Genomic DNA, 25,150 nt, shown 5'->3' on the forward strand with positions numbered 1-25,150 from the left:
AGCGGGGAACGGACCCCTTCTCCCCCCTCAGCCTCTGGCCGCGCTGCACTACTGCTGATCCCACCAGGCAGCTGGGAGTGGAATTCCTCCTGGACTTAGGGGAGGGGAAGACAGAGAAATCATAAGACCTGGCTTGATGTCATTTTGAAGAGAATGAGAGATGTATTGCTAAAATGGTTCTTTGATATAATTCATAGTTTTAGGATGAGGCCAGTGTTATGTAAATGAGCACCCTAGTTGTTGTTTTAGGGTGTTAGGATGTGGATTCTTTTGTTTGGGTTTGCTCTGGCTGATCTGAAGAATTAAAATTAGTTTGACTAGGAATATGGATCTTTCATGTCTCTTAAATATGTGTCTACAAAGTCAAAGAAGTGAAGTGTCTTCCATGTGAATGTTATTTCTTTCAGGGTCTCACCAACATATTTTGGCAAATATCAGACATTGTCAATGATGGGTGAAATAATAGCCTCGGGTGGATTTTGCTGATGACATTTTGTGGTGGAAGTTTCACGTGACTATTTCTGCTTTCCTGTTTCTTGTGTCTTAGGTTTATCGAAGTAGATTTTGGATTTACTTGTTATTCATGAGGTAAATGGGAAAGGTGATTGGGCTAAGCAAATAAATTACTGCTTTTTCTAAAATATTAAAGAGGGTGATGGTGGTGGGAGGGTATTTTCAGAGCTTTTGGCATTCTGGTTTGCATTTGATTTTTATTCTAAATATAAAACACTCCCCATCATTCTGAATTGTGAGATATTGATCGCAGTCGATAGATCAGACGCTCTCCTCAGTATGTTAATATCCCAGTGGTGCTTTCTGCTGCTTTGAGCCCTAGTGTGTCTGCGATTGCCATCTACTTCTTAAAGCCATATCATGTTTGTGTGCGTTCATGTGGAGCTCGCTGGTCTTGTGCGCTGAGGGATGGAGGGGAAAAAGGGGGAAGATGGGGAGTTATGGCAGGGCTGGATTTTAGACATTCCGTCGCCCATGCTAAATGCCTTGCCATACATGCCTATAAACCACTGTCTGTAGTGGAGAAGTTGGATACCCCAGCCCCCTCTCTCCTTTCTCTGCTCTAGTTTTTGTTTTCAAAGTTTTTTTTTTTGGTATTATTAATGTCTGTGTCTCCCTAATACAGAGGACTATAAGATGCTTAGATAATTTTGGTCATTTCCGTGATTTTGTCTCACCCGAAGAGGAAATTAATTCATGGTTTTGTCTGCATGGAAAGGAAGTGTTCAGCATTTTCAAAAGAATTTTTTTTTTTTTTCATGCCCAAGTATTTCAAAGGAATTTGATAGAGTTGCCAGTCATCAACCTCAAGATATTCCCTCATAACCAACAGTTAAAGGAACTGATTTATTCTAAGAATTCAGACCGTAACATAGGACCTACTCATTGGGATTTTGAACCTTGTATTAGCACAAAATTGAAGCCTACATTTATATTAATTTACCTTAGATTTTATGGCCTACTTTATGCTGTTAAAATGCATTCTGGCTCTTTGTAAAGAGGTGTTTGTGTGTGTGTGTGTCTAGGCTAAATGTTCTCTTGCTAATACACTCCAATCCAAATTGCAGCAACTTTACCTTGCAACGTTGGAGGCGAAATAGAGCCAGCGCCCCCCACCCCCGATCTCACACCTTCAGCCTCTTGTGTAGACACAGGCCGGGCTCCTGTGGAGTGTTTTCTGGCCGTTCAGTCTGCTCGCAGAGAAGAGTGACTTTGTTATTGCTGGCTGCCCTCTTACCCCCTCAACTCAGCTGTGTTTCGATGCTCTTAAAATTACACATGCCAGCCAAATATACAGGGGCTCCCATCTCTTCAACAGCTGCAATAACTAGCCCAGCTGCCACTCTGCTGTGAAATTGTTGTCGGTGGTGGCAGCAGGTGATGTCACAGCGGCGTGATTGCATTCTGTCATTCCAAGTGCTTTTAGCAAGAACATTTTTGATAGAAAGAGCACGACTGAAGCCAAAAACACGAGGCTGTTTAATGAGAGCTGGGACCGGTAGACCTACAACAAGACGTCTACTTTTACCTCAGTTGGCTCTGTTGTAACCATGACACATAGGGTCTGTCGACAGCAATAACATTTTACCTTAAGTGCAAAATAGCAGTGTGTACTGCCATTATTTAGGTTTTTACATTTTTGATTTTTTTGTTTTTACAGGAGTGCTCCTGCTATATCCTGTTTTCTGGCAGGCCTGACGTCAGTCCCAGTGGGTACGCTGGTGTATGCAGTTACTAAGGGAAGCTGGTAGGACTTAGTAAACAAAAGGTATGTATACAGATATCTGGCACACACTCACTAGGCAGTGCTATCAATCTTGTGGGAGCGAACATAGATCATGTTACAGTTTAGAGTACTACATCCTGGGGTAACCTTTGTAAAATGAGGGTGGAAATTGTTAATTTGACCGGTCGAATTTTGTAAACGAACCCATTGTTTTTCGGAGTTGAATTGGTTCAAGGTGAAACGTTCAGTTTTCAGCTCATATTGATATGCTCCATGACACTAGATACATCACTTCACTGTTTTCATCCTGTTGTTGCAATCGGAACAGATACAAGGGCTCACACTATAGAAGTCAAACTCCGTAAAATTGTACAGCCTAGCACCCCCAAGGGGGTTTTGGCTGGTGTCAGCGAACGACCTTTTAAAGGGAGTATGAAAGCATGTGTATGATTAAAACATCAGCTAGATTGAAGGTGAATGGTAGAGCGAAAGTTTTTTTAGGCGGAGTACAAAGACTCTCTGTACACTCACACAGGGGCCTGACCATGTTAGAGAGAACTCCAAATTCTGTGAAATTCAGTGTCCTTAAATCAATTCTAACTTGTCGGGAGGGAAAAAATCCTTCCTCTCGAAGAATTTGACCCCCCGCCCCGAGACCATGCACGACGTGTGGGGAACACTTCATGGACCAGAAGGAACTCTACAAATTTCACTTGAGTCAGCAGTAGTCGGCATGCTGATTTAGTCGAACAGCTAAATTGAGTAGAACGTTGCAGGAGCTCTGGGGTTAATGCAGTGCGGCTCGGCACGCTGGACGCGTTCGTTGCTGTGGGAGAGGGGAGCTAATGCTGCGGATATGATTTGTTAACAGGCAAGAGAGCTCGTGGTGCTCTTGAGCATCATCAGATCCTGCCACCCTCTCTCTCTCTACCACCCCCTCCCCCCCACCCACTTGTCTCTCTTTTCCCTCTCCCTCCTCTCCACTCTCTTTTCACCTTACAGGAAGAAATTGTGGCTGAAGATGAATTATAAACTTACATGAATAATTGAAGGCAGTCGGCAATATTCAATTATTTATTGCAGGGAGAAAAGCCATCTCTCTCGGAGCTGGTTTACCAGCCGAGGAGGGAGTTGCTTATAGCAGGGTGTAACTTCACTTTACTGGGAAGAAGCCTATACACCTCCCCCCTACACCCCCCAGCCCCATTGCCATTTAGTAGTATTTGTTGAGTTTCAGTACCCTCTTGGAGACCCCGGTCTTGAAACAACTAACGTTATATCTAATAAAAACCATGCAGTGGAGACATGAGTGATGCATGAGTAACATATGTGTTTTGTCTGCATTTTTTTTGCTCAGCTGTGCTTTGAAAAATCCCTATATTAAGTCTCAAAAGTGAATACCACACTACAGTAACACACTAATAGTATGTACTGTGCATAGTACACTAGGTGTATCAGTACTTCCTTCTTGCCTGCACAGCACCTGGAGAACATGGCAAATAATCCTGCTGCTTTGCTCTAGCACACACACACAAACACACACACAAACACACACACAAACACACACACAACCCCTTCACAGCCCGGAGTTCTTCTGCCCAAGTGTCTCGCATTACTAATGTAGCAGACCCATCGTGGTGCACAGCCTGCAGTCTCTATCTAACACGGAGATCATAACGAGCTGTTTTGTGCTACAAGCAACGGAGCCACATTGTTTTAAAAGATGTTTAAATGTAAATGGCGGCAGACAGCTGGGATGGAGAAGGATGAGTACATGCCTGTGAATACTAATGGCGGAGGGCTGAGGATGGAGCCGATTGTGTTTGTTTTATACTGTCCACAGGGGCTGACAGGTGCATGGGCTGCATTCAGACATGATTAATGCTAGGGGTTATTTTTTATTTTCTTAGCAAGGACCTCTGCTTAGAAGGTGGTTATATTTACGTTTTTTAATTGCTCGTCCTTTTCATCCTGACTGTTTTCATCTTCCTCATTTTTTTTCTTGGGTTCTTTGCCGTGTTTGTCCTCATTTTTGGCTTCTTCATCCTCAGCAATTCCTTAATTTTGATTTGTTTTGTTTTTTTTAGCTTTAAGTATTGGGAAGGTTGTGACTCATCTTCACCTCTTTCGTTGTCATCACACCCACAAAAATGTTCTAGAAATATCTCTTCTGGTCGGTTTATGCAACATGCACAGGCTTTGTCAGTTTTCATGACCCTCGAAATAACTTGCCTTCCATCAACATGACATGTCGGTGAGTTATCGCAGAGTAGAGCCACTCAGCAGTCATGTCCCGGTTTGTCTTTTCATATTCAGTATTACAGAGAATGCATAAGGCGTGAGATCATTTCCTCTTGGGTTATCAGTTTATTTGATGGAATGTCTGTGTTCACAGTGAGAAAAGTACAAGCACATTCATCCACCATAGACCCCCACACATGCGTGAAGTTAAAATTGACAGAAACAGAAAATAATAACATATCCACCACAACAGGCTCAATTTATTATGACCGCCGCTAGAGAAGCTAGCCCCCAACCCCCCCACCCCCTCGCCCCTATCTTCAGTTAAGATGTTCAGAACTGTACCAAATAGAATTTCATCCATGGGGGGGTCTAAAAAAAATTAGGTTATGTGTACATTTAGTGACTGTACACTCATTGGCCTGTAGATGGCTGGATATCCGTGGATATCTCAATCGGAAAATTAAACAATATCGGGTGCCTATGGACTAGGCTGGGTGAAGCCAGCCTGATCTGCCCGCTATTTAGTTTTTTGATTTCTTAAAAGATTGAGCTTGGTCTGGTGAAAGCCAGACTAGCCATGGACCTGCAGTTACACAATGCAAGGGAACATGAATCAGCCTATATTAGCACGAACAATAACGGACAACAGCTCTTCAACTTTGGCCCGTTAAAATGCGTATGAACAGTCTAGCGACGCATTTCATCAAGGCCCATTTGGACATGTCAGTTATTTGCACCACTGGTTAGATGTAAAACAGCATTTCGTTTCAGACTACTGTTACTTAATTTGTGCATTAACAATAACGTTTCAGACTACTGTTACTTAATTTGTGCATTGACAATAAAGTATTACATGAACTAAAGATGACTAAAATCTTATGTAGAAGAAGAAACATTCACAAAAAATCCATCCATCCAAAAATGACCTTTGTTTTTGATAGCTGTTGAAAACGGCATGGAACTGACAGATGTTTTTGTTTATAAATAAATAAATAAATAACATTATGCTGATACCTTTTGCTTTTCCCAAATACAATGTAGCCTACAGGTGTAAGTGACCTTTCATCAATCCAGTTGCAATGGATGAACTGTGATGAACTGCCCTACTTGTGATTGTTTAGAGATTTTAAAGGTTTTATAACAATGCTACATCTTCTTTGGCTATTCTACAATCCATTCACCTTTTCAGCACCAGTAGGCTACTTTCTGTGCAGCCAAGACACACACACTCAGGCATGCCAAACAAGCATACACAAAAGTTTCAAGAGTGGGGGATGGAGTAAAAGATGGAGACAAATTGAAGTGTGATTTATTTTTCGCGGAACGGATGTACAGGACTGAGCGGCGGTCTTAATTTGTACCGCTATGCGGTACATCTAGTTGAGTATTGTTTGTGTCTTACTTTAGGAACACTTCTGCCTTACTTACTGTCTTGTCCATTGTGCTTAGTCACTATTGTCACTGATATTTAAATTCAAACATATTTCTGCTGCTAGGTATTTGTAATGTGTTTTGATGTAATATACATGGCATTTTGGCATCACAAGGCTATTACATTAGGGATTAGGCCATGCACTTAGCATGCATGTAGTTGATGTCAAAGACTTGAGCCTTAGAGATTTATGATTAGATTTGTCCTCTATGGCAATCCATATTATTTCAACTTTGAAAAGGGTAATCTTTACTCTCTTCTGCCAAGTAAGGTCATTTGAAAAAGAAAGCACTCTCTTTCTGTTATGGTTTTAAGATAGGTAGATAGGTAGGTAGATAGATAGATAGATAGATAGATAGATAGATACTTTATTGATCCCCAAGGGGAAAAAAAAAAGGATCAGGACATGGTAAAATTATGTAAATGTAACAGATTCCACCTTGTCATTATTTATTTAACAAAAAATAAGCCAAATGCAAATGTCATGTAAAAATCTAAGTACACCCTGTGGTTCATTAGCTTGTAGAACCACCTTTAGCAGCAATAAGCTGAAGTAATTGTTTCTCACATCATTGTGGATGTATTTTAGCCCACTCTTCTTTACAACATTGCTTCAGTTCAATGATGTTTGAGGGCATTTGTTTATGGACAGCTCTCTCTTAACGTCCCGCCACAGCTTTTCAATCGTGTTGAGGTCTGGACTCCCACTTGGCCATCTTTTTCAGCCTTTCTGTTGTAGATGTGCTTGGGATCATTGTCCTCTTGCATGACTCATTTGCCACATTTGACTCTAGAATACTTTGGAGTTCATGGTTCATGACTGCAAGGTGCCCAGGTCCTGTTGGCTCCAAAACGAGCCCAAATCATCACCCCTCCACCAGCGTGCTTGATGGTTGGTATGAGGTGTTTGAGTTGATATGCTGTGTTTGGTTTTGACCAAATGTGGCGCTGTGCATTATGGTCAGATATCTCCACTTTGTTCTGGTCTGTCCAAAAGACGTTGTTCCAGAAGGCTTTTGGTTTGGTCATAATATGCAACTTTGCAAGCCTAAGGCGTGCTGCCATTATCTTTTTAGAGAGAAGAGGCTTTCTTTCTGGCAAATATTCTTTAGAACATCTTTACAGCGTAATCATATATATATATATATATATATATATATATATATATATATATATATATATATATATATATATATATATATGAGAGAGAGAGAGAGAGAGAGATGCATTCTTTTTCACATGACTGCAGATGTTGCCAAGTAGAGGTTTGATGGCATGTTTATAGAGTTTCAAGCAGAAACTTCAAGTGTCCTTCTTTGTGGACACGCCAGAGAGGCTGTTTGTCTCAGAGTGCGGTGGTGTTCTTAAACCCAAGTGTGAGGAGAGTAGGAGTGTGTGAATTTGAACAGCGGAAAGAGAAACTGCCCCATGAGTGTTGCCAAGTACCAGACATGGTTGACACCAGAGTGTCTGACTGACTTGACTGTCATGGGGATAGCTGCTTCTTCCACTACCTATCCCCCATCCCTCTCTGAGTTGTCAGTCCCCACCGCTCATCTCTCTTAATCCCCACATGCAGGCACAGTGGTAGAGATGGGCACAGACGGAAGCTTCGGCTCTACCACAGAGGACGGGGTGATGGAGCCATTTGTCCACTCCAGGCATTGGGGTGGCTCGCGTGGACAGACTTTGCCGTGCAAAACCTAATAGTGGAGGAAATGATAAGAGTTGTATACATTCCCCATACATGCACGATAGTCAAATCTAATCCACAGAGTTTTATGGATTAAGTCTACCTATTGCGTCGATAAATACTGGGTATGCCTAATGCCTAGTACATAAAACAAAGTGCAGATTATAGACGGAGGAGTTCAGATAGATTGGATTAAATGACTGTATGTTGAAATGTCTGTTGCATTAGTTGTTTTTCAACAGCATAACCGTTTGAAGAAGCGGCGGATCAGATTAAACATTATTGAGCCTTTTGATGAGGGTGACAAGGCCTTCCTAGTCGAGGGAATCTGCAAATTGCAGACTTGTGGACAGATTTGCCAGCTTCATTTGATAGATAGATTCCAAGAAGAAAATATTAGAAACATTTTTGTCAGTTTTGTTGCAAACTCACAGCCTGGAATATCCAGACCCAAATTCACTTTGTGAATGGGCTCTGGCCTCACTCCATTGGGGACTGTTTCGAGTCATTGCATCCTGATAGTGATAGACTTCAGGTTCATTTTTAAACCATTGACACTAACCTTTCACCAATCTGCATTGACCACTATGGGATTGCTATACTCCCTACTTCGACACAAACAGTGCATGCTGTTATATCAAATGTTTTTTCCAAATGCCGTTGGCAATAAGGCAACAATGTCTTTGCCTTTGAATAATTTGACACATTCTTCTTGCTCTGGCTTCAATTCTTCGATGTTTGCTGGCATTGTGACTGCCGTTTGTTTTGCTTTGTGTAGCTCTAACACTGCTACAACTGCTACATACAAACGCTTCATTTTAATGTCATTGCACTTTGCCATCTCCACTGATGGGCCCCTCAGAATGGAATCGTTTCATCGTGCGATCAGTTCCAGACAATAATCACAGCGAAAACTGAGTTGGGAAAAAATGGTCGGGTGGAGCCCGGCTAGGCTAGGCTCATAACCTTTTTAGAAATAAAATCAGAATGGCCTGTTATGGGCGGACACAGACAATAGTGACAACGTGTCCGAGACTGCTCCTGAGAGTCCTTTGAAATTGCAGACAAACAGCTTTTGACAGACAATTACTGAAGTGAAATTTTACAGGATTTTCACAAAGACATTACTGTGTCGGGACAGACAGCACAATGACATTTGGCAAGTGGTGTTTTGAGAGCTTGTAGCAACGGTAGGGCAGAAAAAAAACAGCCATCAGAGCAGGTCATTACGGTCATCAGCATTCTGGAGATCACCAACCCCGCTGATAGAGTGTGTGTGTGTGTGTGTGTGTAGGGCTATTGTCTAGCCCCTCGGCTGGCACAAGTCTCTTGTCCCTTGTTTGTTCTGATTGATCGATTCTGTCCTCTCTGCCCTAGTTGTTTCTGCAGGTATGCAAGTGTGGAAGGTGTGATTTTGTGTGTGTGTGTGTGTACTGAGAGAATGAGAGTAATGCCTACAGGCAGCAGTTGACCTCCCTCTTTCCATACGCTGTGTGGAGAAGTCATTGCATGCATCATCTTGGCAGACTCCAAGGGGAGGCCTCCATTTCTCCCAGTTACCACTGTTCATTTGCAACTAGGCCATGACATGAATTGATTGGTCCAACTAGATCTGGCACACTTGTTTAGTTGAAATCACCCCCAAACTCTATCCTTTATGGCTTAGGGTGTTTTTTACATATATTTTGTAAACTGTGATTTGCTGAGTTGCCTGTTCTGTATTAATAATTATTAATTAAATATTAACTAGATGTACTGCAGAGCGGTACAAAATATGACCGCCGCCCAGTCCAGCACATTTTTTCCACAAAAATAAATCCCACTGAAAGGCCTATATGATTCTAACTGTCTCACTAAATTGCATTATCCACACTCAATTCTTACGGTTCTCGAGATATTCACAGAAAACTGTGTCTGCCCTACCCTCCTTTCGGGGGGTGCAGTCCAGCGGGGGGGCTAAAAAGAAAAGAAAAAAAAAATCTGACTAAATCTATATGACCGCCGCTTCGCTGCACGGCGGTCATAATGACTGGTCTGACCATGCCGGAAGTTATGAAGAGACTCTATGTAAGGGATAACCGTGCCGAGGTGTCCTGTTATACGGAATTAATGGACGAGGGCCAGAGGCAAAGAACTCCCCGACACGCACCGCCCAAGTCCATTAATTCCGTATAACAAGATACCTCGAAGGCCGTTATCCCGCTTAAGGAAACACGCGGTTCCGTTTAAAAAGAAGCCCACTAGTTCAGCTTGTTGTACAACTTTCGTTGGCCCTATAACAGCGATAGCATGGACAGTTCGCTTGTTTACAGTTGATTCCATTGTTGCGAAGCCTGTCTCCAGGCTCAACCGTCGTCCAGAGCCTTGTAAATGGGGCTCTCCCGTTGTCCTACTATGGTTGTTATAGTTGCCATTCATAAGCATTGATATGAAACAGCGATTAATATCAATATATTAATTGATATAAAACAGCGATTAAACTTTTTTTACCAGATCTACTTCATAGGTGTCCCGTTATTCAGAATTAAAAGCCACCCCGCCAGCCAATCAGAAAAGAGTATTTCTTCAACTAGTTATAATACACTATGCATCCCTCATCTGAGGACAGAAAAGCTAAATGGGTCTACTCCACTATTTTCCTCTCTCTACCTGCTTTCACCCCCATCATCCAGCCCTTAATCACTCACAGTAGGCCTAATTAATTTAAGAGTCAACCGTTGCTGCTTGCCGTTTGAGCACACATCGTGTCAGAGATCGCATTATGAGATGTTACAGTGACTGAGACATCTTGTCATATTCATTTCATGTATCACAGCTAAATCATTTATTTGTTCGGATTCGGTAGAAACGTGTGACACGCAGCTCCGTCTAAGGTGGTGAAGTCGCTATGGCAAGGCATCGATTTTGGATCCTTCTTCTCGCTGTCTAGAAAATCTTTGGCCATTAGACTAGATCACAGCAGGGTTTACATCTGTGCCATCGCTCACCTGAAAACATAATATTTGAGTGGGTGAATGTAATTTTAGTCCACCACATTCTTTCTTCTTAGCAGAGTTTCCTCAGGAATATGACGGGAGTAGGCAATGATATTATAGAGAGCCACTGCTATTAAGGACTCTGGTTGGTTTGGCTACGTTTCTCATGGTCCAGGAAAATACTGAAATAATATCTTAACATCATGGATTTATGGAAAGGTAGGGAAATTGTACTCACAAAATGGACCGTAGCCAGATAATATGTTGCATTAACAGCCTTGCTCCAGTTTATGCCTAAAACATTATTAGTTATTTTTCTGTACCATATTTTTGCATGGCCCTCCCTATCCTCCTAATTGAATTGTGTAGGTGTAGGGTTACTCTGTAGAGCTTGGTGTGTAGTTCAGGTGTGTTGATGCTTGTGGGAAAGTATACCACAAGATTGTAGAGAATGTGTAAGTATTAGCAAGCTTGCTATTGGAAATGTTTCATACATTTTAGATACTAGCTAGCTTGGACAAAACACCCTACTACTATGTGTCACACTTCCTTCAAAATATGCATTTGGTCAAAAGTCATTGAAAGACCTGGATGGCCGTATTCCTGTGAGATGCATTTTAGAAATAGGCTAGTTGAAAACACTATCATTTAGTGGTTCTTAAGATTACTATGGGTCTTTTCTGGAAAGAATTTTCTCTGTAAATCTTTTAAGTGTGATTGTAACAGGATAGATGTGTTGACTGTTGCGAATGAGAAACCTGGAATGAATCAATGTCGCCTGAGGTGCTGCTAACGTATTATTTGTTGGAGTTCATTTGTGTAGTGGTGTGAGGCACAAATGGCATGGTTGGGCATGATTCTTGGATGAATAGACTTAATTTTCATCTGTGAAACCACGCTTTAAAGACCGCCAACACACAGTCAACTATTTCGGCTTTGGCGCTTTCATCGCTGCACTGCCCACCCCTTCTTTTTAGCCTCAAGGCGACAGTGAAAAAGAAGAAATGGAACTGAACATCTCTCTGGCTCTCGCCCAATCTCCTAATCTCTTTCTCCTCGCTATATGCCTCCCTGCACTTGTAGCTATACACACACAGCCGCCTCATGTGCATGTGCTCGCCTTCGCCTATATGTGTAGGGTTCTGCTCTGTCTCACCCAGTCTCTGATTGTGTGTGGAAATGTCCCGTGCCCCAAATGACTTGGGAGTTTTAGTTCAGTCATTTATTACCCTCTCTGCTGTGGCTCACACATTTTTACTTGGTCAGGTCAGACTGCACTGATGGGAATGGGACATTAGGCCTGAGAATATATATATTTTAAGTACCACTACTGCTGTGGTTGTAAAACTCACATGCAGCCTACTCAATAACCGCCCATGCCAGTGTTGGGCAGCACTCAATACTTAAACATAATTTTATAGGACCAACTTGTTATTATTATGCTTTGTACTGTAGAACAGTGCTAGAAATACACACACCAAGTTGTAATTAAATGTTAATTTATATTAGTCACATTTATATTACGCACATTTCTTCAAAATGTTTTCCGATTTTAATCCTATATCAAACTGCATGGCGAGTTGATATAGCCATCATTTCTTGAGAGGTGGGTAATTCATCATGAAGGCTGGGATTGTTCCGGGTGATGGAGCTGAAATAAATGGCGAACCAGCATTGGGTGGAGTAATTTGTTCCTGCAGTGGCAATGAAGGATGACTGTTTACTTCATGAATTAACTCACTTCTAGCTAGCCATGGAAAGATTGGTGCTGGATCATTGATTGCCAAGAACTGCTGCAGCATCGGCTGTAGGAAGCACTTTTTATTATTGTGTAACACGCTAGAGATGTCAATGTGGAGTGTGAGAGTGTGTGGTACAGGTTATTGCTGATATGAAATCTATCCCCAAGAAATACTGTCACTATTTCATAAAGAGCTGATCTCAGCACGGTCCCCGTCGGGTAGGTGTGAGAGGATTACTGCTGATGGAGGACATTTTTACATGGTGCACCATGCAATCTAGTCGCTGGCGTACCCAATTATCTGATTATACCCCCACAAACAAAGGCCTCCTGATCATCAATACATTCCTGTAATCTAATGATTTCTCAAGAGTCAGCCATGCCTAGGCAGGGTTTCATTTACTTAGTGTTCCACTAAGGGGTTACGAACAGCTAACGTTTAAGTTAACCATTTGTAGCACACTATAGGAATGTGAGCCTAGGCCTGTATGTTGCTGTGTGGGGTTTAGTATCTATTCTCATTATCTGTTTAGTATCTAGTAATTATTTTTCCCTTAGGTATAGGTCTTGGACAGAACTTGTTACTTACGGATTTGAAACGGCATTCTTCTCTGCCCACTCAGAAGGAACCATTGTTCAAGGTTAAATGAGTGGTTAGTTAGTAGTATTCTGTTTAGACCATGACACACCATTGTTCTGGAAAAACTCGGTTGCATGGGTGCCATGTCTCCATGGTGGTGCTCAGCTGTGCTGTTCTCAGTAGGAACACGGAACCATAATTTTTTGAACATCTGCTCGGGTGGCTCTTTTTTTTGCTTCCTGGGTGATGGAGCCTGGGCTTGTTGCAAGTTTGCTCAGCCATTGCCGTAAGCCTATAATAATCACTGGGCATGTTAATCCTGTAAGGTCTGTATTTGGATGTGAAAACAGAAATATGGGAGTGGTCTCTACCTGACGACTGTAAGAATGTATGGTATCTGACATTTAATATGGTATCTGTGTATTTTGGAAAAATTGCATAGGATGTTGCCAGCCCAACATTTACGTTCCTGCAGCCAGACAGCATTTTCCCAGCATTTTTTTTTTTTTTTTTTTTTTAACGGGCTTAGCATAGATTGTATCAGTCACCTGAACCATCTGGTCAACCCAGCCAGCCTTGGCATTATTTGTAGGACATTGGAAATGCCAGTTGCCAGTGAAGCTAAGTGGGCAGCATGTCTCTGGTGTAGGAGGTCAGTTTCACAGGTGGCTGTTGCCAGGCACTGTTGGGGCAGACTCTCACCTTTCAGGGCTCATTGTGACCTCCATTCTATAGTCCTTTTTAGGTTTATTTGCTGGATTTGATCAAATTCAGCCAAGCCAACATTTGTGGTTTACAGAGGATTGGATAGGTTAATACGCATAGAAATTCTTGTAATGTAATTGGTGTAATAGCAGGATCAACTTCCCTCTAGAATAAAACGTAACTGCCAGTTAATGGCCGTTTCACAAATAAAGGTGGTTTTTAAAATCTTCTGCAGTGCCTTACAATCTAAATTGTTAAGTGTATAGTGATGAATGACTACAGTGTGGCAATTTAGCTATACCATTTTCCATTTTATGACTGTTTGTTACCATGGACATAACATAGCAAAACAAATGTGCAGCTACAGGGTTGTGTCTGCATGAGTAACACAATTGTCAGGGGAATTCAGCTGTTGTGTATTGCAAATATATCAGCATCAATTAAGCTGTAATATCAGGTTTGTCCCGTAGGAGATCAATGACCGTAACAGGTCTTCTCACTTAATTGGCTCTCCTAGTGATAAATCCTCAAAATGGGCAACCCTATATATTTTCCCCTCTAAAACCCAATAGAGAATATTACCAATCTCTGTGCACCTCTGCTATTCTCCCATCTCATGTCAGCTTGATGTATCATGCTTGGCTTTTCTGTATCCAGCTCAGTGAAAAACAAATTCCCCGGCTCCCTTGGTCACATAGCCCCCTTTCTCTTCCTTTGTTACTTTTCTCTGTGCCCTTGAGCAACAAGAATATCTCTGTTTACGGCACACACTGGATAATGTTATTTTGTAATAATTATCATTCATTTGTGGTCCAAAGTGAAATGGGGCATACTTATCTTTTTTATAGTGTAATTTTTTACATTTTCCTTCACCAGTTTTGTGCAGATGGGTTTCAACAGCATCTACCCATCTATGTGCTATTGGTAGATATTATTATTAGAATAGCATAGACCAGCGGAATAGACTGTCAAAATAAGCCAAACTCTGAAGTGTCCACCAATCTGTTCTGCTGCGTGTTCTTAATCTCATATGTGCACTATTGTATGAGCTGTGAGAGAATGGACAGGAGGAGAGGAGGACCGACTTTAATAGGGTTTAATACACACATCCTATTATGGTCCCGCCCAGTGCTGGTCAGCAGTAGACATCTTTACGCCTGTGCAGCGAGCAATCTAGTTAGCCCCAATCATATTACTCCTAATCTGATCAACAGTAAGAAAAGCTATTGCTCATCCAGCCTTTTCCCCCTTTGCTCCCTTACAGGGAGAACGATGTCTCAAACTGTGTAGATCCCCCTTTCTGCTACCAACATTCTCTGTCTCTGTGGTGGTCAGTGACGGACATTGATTCGTTAGTCTGTTATTCGGCTGTTTGATTTTGGAGTCCAGCCCGGAGTGGCAAATGATGCATAAATTACTGGACAAAAGCTCGGAGAGGCTTCCATTTCTTCAATAGTTCATTTTGACTTCAATTGATCATTTGCATGTTATTTTAATAAGCACACAAATGTATGTGGTAAAGGAGAAAGATTTTCAGATTTTCTAATAGAAAAAGGGTCACGTCAGAGAGGGTAAATCTGTTATGCATATAATTGTGTCATTTCCGAACACAGAGTATATGTTTTTTTTAACTCAAACCAAGCCATTGTGGATTTTCTAAGCGCTGATGGAGAGAAAACGCCACTTCTTCAGAGCCACCTTGGTTGCTCTGTATCCATGTTGTGGCTGGAACTGAGAACAGTGCCTGCGTCCTCTAGAATAGAGGTGACATTTACTTTACTTTTTTTTTTCTCTCTCTCTCCCCTCTTTGGGAGATTTCTGTGGTGGAGGGAGGCCGCTATAAATAGCCAGGGTTCTTGCCGTGTTTTCCAGGCTAATTAAGAGGAAAGGGACATAGGTGCTCCCAAGCATCTGGGCTATGCTGGCAATAGCCGCCCTTGTTCATGCTCACGAGTGGATGCATACTGCTGCCAATTATGTTGCTGTGGCATGACTGAAGAGGCCCTCTTTGCAACCCCCAATGCCCCTAATGGAACGCAACTCGTTTCTGTGTCTGGGCTCTTGCTGCTGCTTGTGTATGTGTACTGAAGGTGACCATCATGTGGTTAGTGGGCAACAGTACAATTAGTGCTACGCAAGTCAAGACGGTCTACTGCTGTAATGTTGTTGTGTTGTACAATCACATGCTGTAGGCTACAGGACTGCGATACTTAAAATATCATGCTCTGAAACAGGTCATCACATACGAGTAATGGTGCATATCACAATATAGCACATGTGAAAATTCAATGAATGCATAGTTAGATAAAATGATAGATAAAATGACCACACGCAAAGGCCTGTTAATCGTTACATTTTAATCCCACAAACACTATAACAAAGACAATCAATAACAACGAGACAGAACAAACAAATTGGGTAACAAACCATTTAACAAAGTTGTGTACAAACTGTGGATATTAACTGTTTATGGTTATGAAGGAATATAAAACCACCCAGCCATATAAAACAAAATTACACACTGCACCAATATGCCTAATGCAGTAGCATTGATTTGCCTCTAGCCGTGAGTAAGTTCTGGAATAAGAGTCGCAGTGAAGTTCTGGTTGTCTGGAGTTCTGTCAGTCCTTGATGGCAAACATGGACAGATGGAGGTGGCATGCATCTAGAACTTCACTGCTTCACCGTCCAAGACTGTGGTTTCCACAGCTTCAGAACTCAAAGCAAATCTCAAATCTCTGATTCGCGAGAGCATGCTGACAAAATCAAATGTCTCTTCGCTGGATTTTGTTGCCGTTCCCTTTTCCCCAAAGCTAAATGGACGTATGTCCTAATTACCCGGCTCTATTTGTGTCAGGCATCTCTCTGCATTGTGCTTGATGGATGGAACTGTTTTGTTGCCTGCAGATTTGCTTAACTCAAATTTCTTTTGTCAAAGGCACTCTGTACTTAGGGGGGAGATGAAGAGTTGACAGGAGTGGATGAGTGAGCGAGTAAATGAGAACTGGAGAGGAGGGCCTGGGTGCAGATTTGATTCCTGGTGACCTGAATGCTGTGTGATGGCTGTTTGAGTGTGACTAAATGCAGGATTTTTTTACCTGCAGCATTAAAATGATGTCTGCTTCAACATGACACTGATAAACCCATTTTTTTACGACTTCGCCCTGTGTGTCTGATGAGGAGGATGGTGGTGATGTACGTTATGCTGAGCTATTCAGACCAACAGAGATGTTCCATTTCAAAAATAGTCAGAGACAAATATTTTTGATAAGCCGAAATTCTTCAAGTTGTTCTCTTTAGCCTATCCCACCATCCCCACCAGTTTCAGGAGACAAACAGGACACCTTCAATCCCCCCTCCCTAATCCGTACCCCTCATGCTGCAGAAGGCCCGCGGGGTGGTGCAGCTCGCTGGGTTAGCACCGTCCCACAGAAGCGGGAGATTAGCGCTCTGATGAAAGCAGCCGTTAGATAAGCAGTGCGGTGGGTAGAGCGCTCCTGCCGAGTGCTGCTGTCCATGTTGTGCGTGGGGGGGCCCCACCAGTTTGTGCCAGCAGCTAAAGCCTCTCCTCTCCGAGGTGATTGCTGGCAGAAGGAACCGAATGCAGCACCCAACAGACAGACAGACAGGCAGGCAGACCGGCCAAGGCACAGTGTGTTCGAGCCGGCAGGGCCCAGCCGGATGGCCCTCGGATGCATGTCGCCAGACTTGTTCAGATATGTGGATGAAGCTGAGCTCTTGAGTGAGGTGTGTGTGTGTGTGTGTGTGTGTGTGTGTGTGTGTATACGTATGTGTGTGATACAGGCACACAGGCTGCCTGTGAAGTGGATGGAGCACAAAAAAAGCTGTCTGGTTTGCACAGACTGCGCAGGAGATGAGGGGAGATTTGTGATTTTTTTTCTCCTCCGCTCTCTCCAACCTCACTATCCAACGAGCCAGGACATCCAACCTTATTACCGCGAGGTCGGCATAGCTGAAGGTTTTTTGATCCAACCAATCCAGTTACAGCTGATCAGTTGTAGGAAGTCTGAAATGAGAGTATAAACTGAGTGGTATCAGGTGTGCTGGTACACTGTTGTAATGAAAACCATTCAAGCCTTTGTGGAAATATCTACCACATTGTCGTGAAGTTGGTTCAGTAAGGGCATAAGGAATTTACAAGTTAGCTTTGAATAGTATTTTCAGTATTTCCAATGCAAGAGGTATCCATTATAATACTTGCTTTGCTCAATAGTGCAAAGTGATATATCTGGAAAGATATTAGTGATCAATGAGTCCACAGTTTATTAAAAGATCTAGAATAATCAAGATGTCTCTGTCTTTCACTAAAGCGAGGCTAAACTCTACTGGCAAGCGGGTGTTTAGATGACAGATCTGGTTCAGCTTCCGCCTTTAACATTGAGTGTTAAATAGAAAACACTTCCTGCCCCCAAGGTCGTACAAAATAGATTTGACCGACACTGCTGACCAGCATTTTGATCTCATTCTCACTCGCTCTCGTCATTGCAGGGGCTGACCATGATTGATTATGGTACTACTGTGTAAACTAGTAAATATTTCACATATGTAGGCTTGATGTTAGAGTGGGTAGTTAGCCAGTCCGTCCTGTGTTGCGGTCTCCTAGCTCAGGCATGGCGGTGTTACTGGATCTTAGGTGTCAGCTGGGCAGCTGTTGGTGTCAGCTGCCTCGGTTTCCCAACAGATTTTAACTCTCTGCTCTCTGCTAATGGTTTCCATGAAGTGAATGGTTTCCACTTTTCCAGGAATAGTGTGCTGTACTGCAAGACCTTGTCCTCAAACAGTATAGCCCATAACAACGTTTAAGTGTTCTGTGTGTGTGTGTGTCTGTGTGTGTGTTTGTGTGAGGGTGTACATATTCTGTGGCTGGGTGTGCTCATCTGTCTCTCATTTGTGCATTTGGTCCAGCCCAGATAAACAGGATTACGGAATTAGGATTACACTTTCCTGACCTTCCCCAGATTGTGTGGCGTCTATGCCCCTTGGGTATCTAATGCTGTTTGTCAGTGTGCCATCTGAGGCCCAGTGGAATTTGCCAACTTGGGTCTTAGTGATTAAGTTTTCCCTGAGATTGTCAAGTGTTAGGCTAGCTCTGTGACATCAAGATTCACACTATCCAAACTGATAGGTTGAATGTGTTGATGGAATAAATTGATATTATTAATCCATTTGTGTTGGGCTAGTTACTTTCAGGGTGAGCTGGTGATTGTGTGAGTAGTATTGAATTAATTACACATAATGACAATGTAAAAGAAAACATAGCCATGGTTTGATCCTTCTTTGCATTGTCCCTAAAGCAGAGTGTGACATTTCATATGTGGTCTAGTATCGGGTGTTTACTTCAGGGAGAATAATACATTGTGGTTTGCAATGATCTGCGTTGTTGTTCCCAAGCCAGTTAAAATACCACACAGAAGAGCCATCAGCACCTCCCGTGTATTTATACTTCGCTGAGCTAAAATAAATGCATAGCAGGTAGCCTAAATGGTACTTAGGAGTATTTATTTAATTGCAATGCTCTTGTTCCTTTAAGCCTAAAAATAAAAGCAAACTCCTATGGTTATTAAAAAAGTGAAAAGTGAAAACTCTGGTTTATTCACTGCTTTATGGTAGTGAAGTATATATTACTAATATATAGTAATATGCTGTATATATACCTATATATATTTAGAGTGTAGACAAAACAAGGCATTTGTAGCCTGGGTTTTCCCTTGCTGCCTTGCGCGCGCGATTTTATTCACGCTGCTAGGCAGTCTGTATTCCATGGACTTCGTTTTCACCTCAACGAAGGAACCAATCACAGAACGGAGGGGGGACAGCAAGACGATGACGACACACCGAAGCTGTTAAGAGCTACATACAGACGCATTTAATAGACATTCGTAGCGCCCAATAAACGGCTCTGGGCTTTCGTAAGCCACGAGAAAATTTATGTGTAGTTCCCAAACATCATCTCAATGAGATGAGGTTTGCCGTTAGCCAGGCTAAGACATTTGAGGATGTCATTTTAATTTTTGCAAAACACTGATCAATATTTAGTCACCTTTTTTGACACTGCTCAATAATAATGCTTTAAAGTACATTTGACATCTAATATATTTAATTCATGTCAGAAGTTAATTACAGCATTTTAACTACTCTGCTTCTCACTCGTTGTGGGAGCTTTGTATTTCAAGTTCAAAAGTGCCCACTCTGGGCAGGTGGGTCCTAGCCTGTGTTCTTAACGCAGAAGTATGTGGGGCCTGGCAGGCACATTTAGCAAGTCGGTGAGACTTCTACTGTACTGTACATTTATTTTTATTCTTTTTTACCAATGTACCTTTCTCACTTACGTGATATAGATTAGGCCTACCTAGTCGTTTCCTTAACGGCTTCATGACTCACTGAATGGAATTATTCTGAGAATTGTGCAGCTTATAAATTGCACACTTGTCACTTTTAATCCTGAAGGAAATGTGCTACTAAAGTAATCTACAGCTATTTCATGTGTCCGAGTGTTAAACATTGTAAAGCAGCAGTGACGCAACTGAAGTGTTTCATTTAGCAAGCAAGATGTTAAGTGCTTTCTGTAGATGGTGACGTGCCTCAGAAAAGACTCATCCACTCTTTGAACCTTTGGGAGAATAAAAAACAACTATGTGCCTTAACAGCGACCGAACATTGCTAAAGATGCATTCAAGCCTTTGATAAACCCTTAAAAACTCATGTTAGTTTCTAACAAATATATGTATTCATACGTTTTTTTTTTTCTCATGAAAAAATCCCTTCATGGCCTTGAAACGGCTTGTATGAGTCTACTCTCTCTGCCTCACCTCCGATGTGGGGACTGGAGAGTACTGGGCTCCATCCGTTGTAAAGCAACAATGACAGCAGGTCAGATATGGCCTTCTAAAATGTAAACTAGTGCACTGCCCACCTGAACCAGAAATCGTGTTGTATACTGTTTATTTCGCTCTTTTATATATCTTCTAACAGATAAAAACCTCCAATGGACATCTTTTAATAAAAACCCTCATTTCTTAAGCATTTCTTTTGTTGTTTTTGATGTCTGCATGGGAAAAATAACAGTGGCAATAGATGTTGTTATTCCACTATATATCCGTGCCTAAGCAATTATGGTTTTATACATTCTCCCCTCTAGCTAGAACGTAAGCTTTCCAGTTTCCTTTTTGAAGGTGGTGATATTACCTGCCTTGTTCCATTTGTCTCTCTGTCTCACTCATGGTGAATTGGCATGTCCAGCTCCGGCTCAGACCCAGTGCCTTCCCTGAGGTTTTGTTCTGGAGACGGAGCGAAAGCAGCGACTCGCCATGAAAGCTGCATTAGTCTCAGTCTAATGAGCTCTGATGCCTGAGAAGCACAACAGCCGTGTGTGTGTGTCTACAGAATAGTATGCGTCTTATGCAAGTTGGCACCAGCCCTGAATTTAGGAGCTAGTATGTGTTCAAAGAAGAGTAACTCTGCAGTCTGTCCACTGCTCTGTAAATCGGCTATGTAAATGGTAAATATCTGCACTCCTTCAAGTTTATGAGGCCCAGTGCAGCACTTGGAGAGAAGTTGAAATGGCAGTGTTGTGTGTCTAATAAACCTGGGGCTGCTGCTTCTGAACAGTGTGTAGATATCCATTGGCGTGTTCCCCAACAATGGCCGCCATTGTGACCGTGGCAGTGCAGGAGCTGGGCTGGGCCGGGCGGGGCCAGACACAGCTCTCTGACTCGGCTCTGTCTGTCTGTCCGTCCGACGGTCAGGTCCTGGGTGAAGGCTGCCCAGCGGAGCGAGCCTTGCTGGCCTGCAACGCGGCAGCCAGCCATTGTCCTTCTGCTGCCCTAGCACTAATTGCCCACAGTGCTCTTCATAGGAAGTGTGACAGTGTCCCACTCAGTGCCGCACTGATGTTCATAGCCACTGAGGCATTTCTGTCACCTCCTCCCGCCCCCTCCCTTTCGCCCAGTATTCTTTTCATTTTGTTAGCCAGGCTGTCACATTATACAAGCCCTGAAATGAAGAAAGAAGGAAGAGAGAAAAGTGGACCTTTTTTCAACCCCTCCTCAGCTTTCTGTAATTACTAACGCAGTCATCCAGTCAACCACCTCAAACAATCCAACGCTCAAGGTTTTAGTGTGTTGACATCCTCACCTTTGAAAACTTTTTTTTATTATTGGTTCAGGCGCTTTATTTCAGCCCCTCAAGCTATGGTTTGTTGCGGTCGTGTTCCAGCTGAAGTTGGCGAGCGAGCCTTAGTTGTTCTGCGCCGCATTCACCCCATTTCATCCCACGATTACATACACCGTGTGTGGGACATTGGAGGAGATTGGTTCATCTTTTATGGGTGTCGTAATGAATGAATGATGAAGCCTGGATCGTAGTGTATGGCATTGAGGTATTCTGTACCTCCCAAAAGTCATCAACGTGACTCCCTGATGATTTGTGTTCTGGGTACTTGTCATGTAACCCCATTCACACACACACACACACACACACACACACACCTGAAAACCTGACCGCAGTGTGGCCTGCCCCGAGCAGTCTGGGTGTGTTTTGACAGTAATCCAGCAAGCTGGAAATGGCTTGTGTGTGCTGCAGAGAGACATTTTTCCCCCAGTGCAGCTCTGGATGACTTTGTGGCTGGAATTGAATGGAGGGGAAAAAGCAACATAAGATGCATCACAACACATTTCTAAATGTCAAGGTCTCTCACTGGGTCTCAACAGATTTGTTTTCTCACCTTTGTTGTTTTTTTCCATTTCACAGCATTTTTGTCTGTCATTGCAGACAACTGTGATAGTAAAAAGGTCTGGGAAATTGCCTAACCTTTGAAACATGTAATGCCTTTTTGGAAGTTTGGTGCTTTTAGTTTGCGTGTATATATGTATGTGTGTGTGTGTGTGTGTGTGTGTGTGTGTCGATATGTGCATATTTTTGTACTTATGCACTTTAAATGTCATGAAGCTTCAACTTCAATGAGAGGTAGGAACAGCAGACACTGCTGGCATTAACAGAGGAGGCAGTTGTAGAAGAACTTGTAGAAGTTTTTCTTGGTGAGATCTGGAAATCGTGCTATGAGGCTCTGTTTTTTGTTGTTGAAAGGCCGGTGTGGGGGGGGGGGGGATCTGCGGTGTCGTGGGGTCTTTATCGATTCAGATGCGTACTCTAAAAATCAGTCTGGTCTTTTGTCTGTCGTCTGCCACATGGTCTCTGACTCACTCGGGTTTTTCCTTGGATTCTGACATGGAAAACAGATTCCTCGCTAACCGATTTAAGAAGGGAGGAATCCATGTATTCCCTCCCAAGTCTTTCTCTCTCTCTCTCTCTCTCTCTCTCTCTCTCTCTCTCTCTCTCTCTCTCTCTCTCTCTCTCTCTCTCTCTCTCTCTCTCTCTCTCTGGAAGACTCCTTCATCCCTAAGTGAAACCATTCAGGCAAGGCAGTACTGAGAAATAAACTCTTCGTGTTCTCAGTGTTTGCAGATTTGTTTCTTCTCCTGTCTCTGTTTGGCCTAATACTTTCATGGAGTCTCATTGCTGTGAAAGAAGATGCAAAGAGCAGGCTCTGCTTTAATCTGCCATAAGCCAGCAGTTTGACTTGTTGAAATAAGTTAGCATAGCACAACAAGGGAGTAAAGCGGCAAGTATCTTTCCTGTGTGATCCCACCCCATTTTAGAATGGAGGCACAGAGTGTGTCAGTATATGTGTGTGTGTGCATGAGAGACAGAGCTTTCAGTAGAGGCACCTGCTTGTCATCTTCTGACTGCTCCTTCTGAAATTTCCGCTGGCTTTTGTGAACTACTTCTCCACACACACACACCACTGTAGCCCTCCAATCTCTCCCCCAGCCCCCTGAAAGTGAAATTCCTTTTGGGAATATTAGATCATGCTAAAAGGGCGAGAACACTAACAGCTGCAATTTGGGAGGGGACTGGAGGCGAGAGAAGCGGTCAGCGTTCATAGGCTGCGCCCGCATTGCGCCCTCTCGAAAAGAGTACAACAGACCTCAGGGCCTTTTCGTCTCTGCCATTTTATTCCCCCCACTCTCTTGTGCACCCTTGTTTTTTGTCAGCTTTCAAAAATATTCGACTTTTTTTCCAGCTTTACTGCTAATGAACTGAATGCATTTATGCCCCTGCCTTTCCTTCCGGCCTCCTTTTGATTCTTTGTCTCTGTTTTGTACACACAGTTCCATACATTCGGTGCTCTTGGTGTGCCTTTGAAAAAGTGCCCGGTGCAGACACGTCGTCTCTTGCTGCTGTCGCTACGCTCCCCGGCCTGCACTGAACGGCCCTCTGTGCCATTGTGGGATCCTCCCTATAGACAAACTTCCAGGCGTCCTGTGTGTGTGTGTGTGTGTGTGTGTGTGTGTGTGTCAGACTTCATTTGTAGTGTGTGTTTGTGTGCAGAATGAGGGCTTTATGAAGCGCGAACAAAAGTGACAAAACGAGCGTGTTCATTAAGAGAACAGGAGCCTGCTGGAGCTCTGTGTGGGGCTCCATACCTTTCTTTCACAGTCTGCATCTCCAGCATCTGCCAACTTACAGCGTCACTCAAAAAAAAAAAAAAAACACCTTTTGTGTGTCTGTCCACTAGGATTATGTGATTTGAGTCATTTTCACTTTAGAAAACGGAGGAAAAGGGAAACGAAAACAATGTTTTTCTTTTTACTTTTTTTGATGGGAGAAAATGGGAAAAGAAGGAAGGAAGGGAGTTTTTTTCCTGGAATTTGGCGCATTATCATGACATGCCGTGTTTATGGCTGAGCGCACTCCCTCCCTCACCCCTAGAGCCTGCTGGGTCTCACAGTTTATCAATCCACTCATGAAGGACACTCTCTTTTCAGGTGAAGGATTTTGGCAAGCTCTGCGTTTTGCCGAAAATCTTCCAAGGTCATTTACCTCCCAGTATAACTACACACACACACACACACACACACACACACACACACACACACACACACACACACACACACACACACACACACACACACTCACTGACACACAGTATCACTAATTTGTGCAACTTTAGCTGAAACCCAGTGATATGTGAAAAGGCTTCTTCCCTTTTGCTAAACTATATGAAGAGCAGAGAACCATCTTTCAGTAGAAATAGATGCCACTCCTTTGTGCCCGACTAGATCCCCATGGTATTTTCTTAATGAAACACTTCTGCACACTACAGCTGTAGGTTTTCCACCACTTTCGCTGACAGTTCTCATGGGGAGATAGATGGCTCCCACGCAAGGCTTTACAGAGGGGTCTATCTTTTGTTGGATCTCAGATCTCTTCGTTCCGAGCTTCTGAGAAAAGAGTGTGGTGTTTCTTCCCACTGATGTCTTGATAGAATGAAAAGAAAAGGGAGTCAGTAAGTGTCGGAGATTATGGCAGGCTTATCACTTAGAATCTGTAAAACAATACAAACTGGGCCCCAGACAAAAACAATACATGTAGTAAACATCTAAATCAGGTTCAGACATGAAAACCGAAACAGATGGAATGTTGGCATCCATGTTAGGCCACGTAGACTAGATTTGACAT

General features: G+C 42.8%; 1 protein-coding gene across 1 annotated transcript in view; it reads left to right on the forward strand.

The window, feature by feature from the left end:
- Positions 1-25,150, forward strand: part of ndst1b (N-deacetylase/N-sulfotransferase (heparan glucosaminyl) 1b) — a 61,169-nt gene that overhangs the window by 11,566 nt on the left and 24,453 nt on the right. The window contains exon 2 of the mRNA XM_048266183.1: positions 2,174-2,281. The gene's annotated coding sequence lies outside the window, so the exon portion shown is untranslated. The remainder of the gene's footprint in view (positions 1-2,173; positions 2,282-25,150) is intronic.

This window comes from Alosa alosa, chromosome 2 (assembly GCF_017589495.1).
Source record: "Alosa alosa isolate M-15738 ecotype Scorff River chromosome 2, AALO_Geno_1.1, whole genome shotgun sequence".
NCBI classification, from domain to species: Eukaryota; Metazoa; Chordata; class Actinopteri; order Clupeiformes; family Clupeidae; genus Alosa; species Alosa alosa.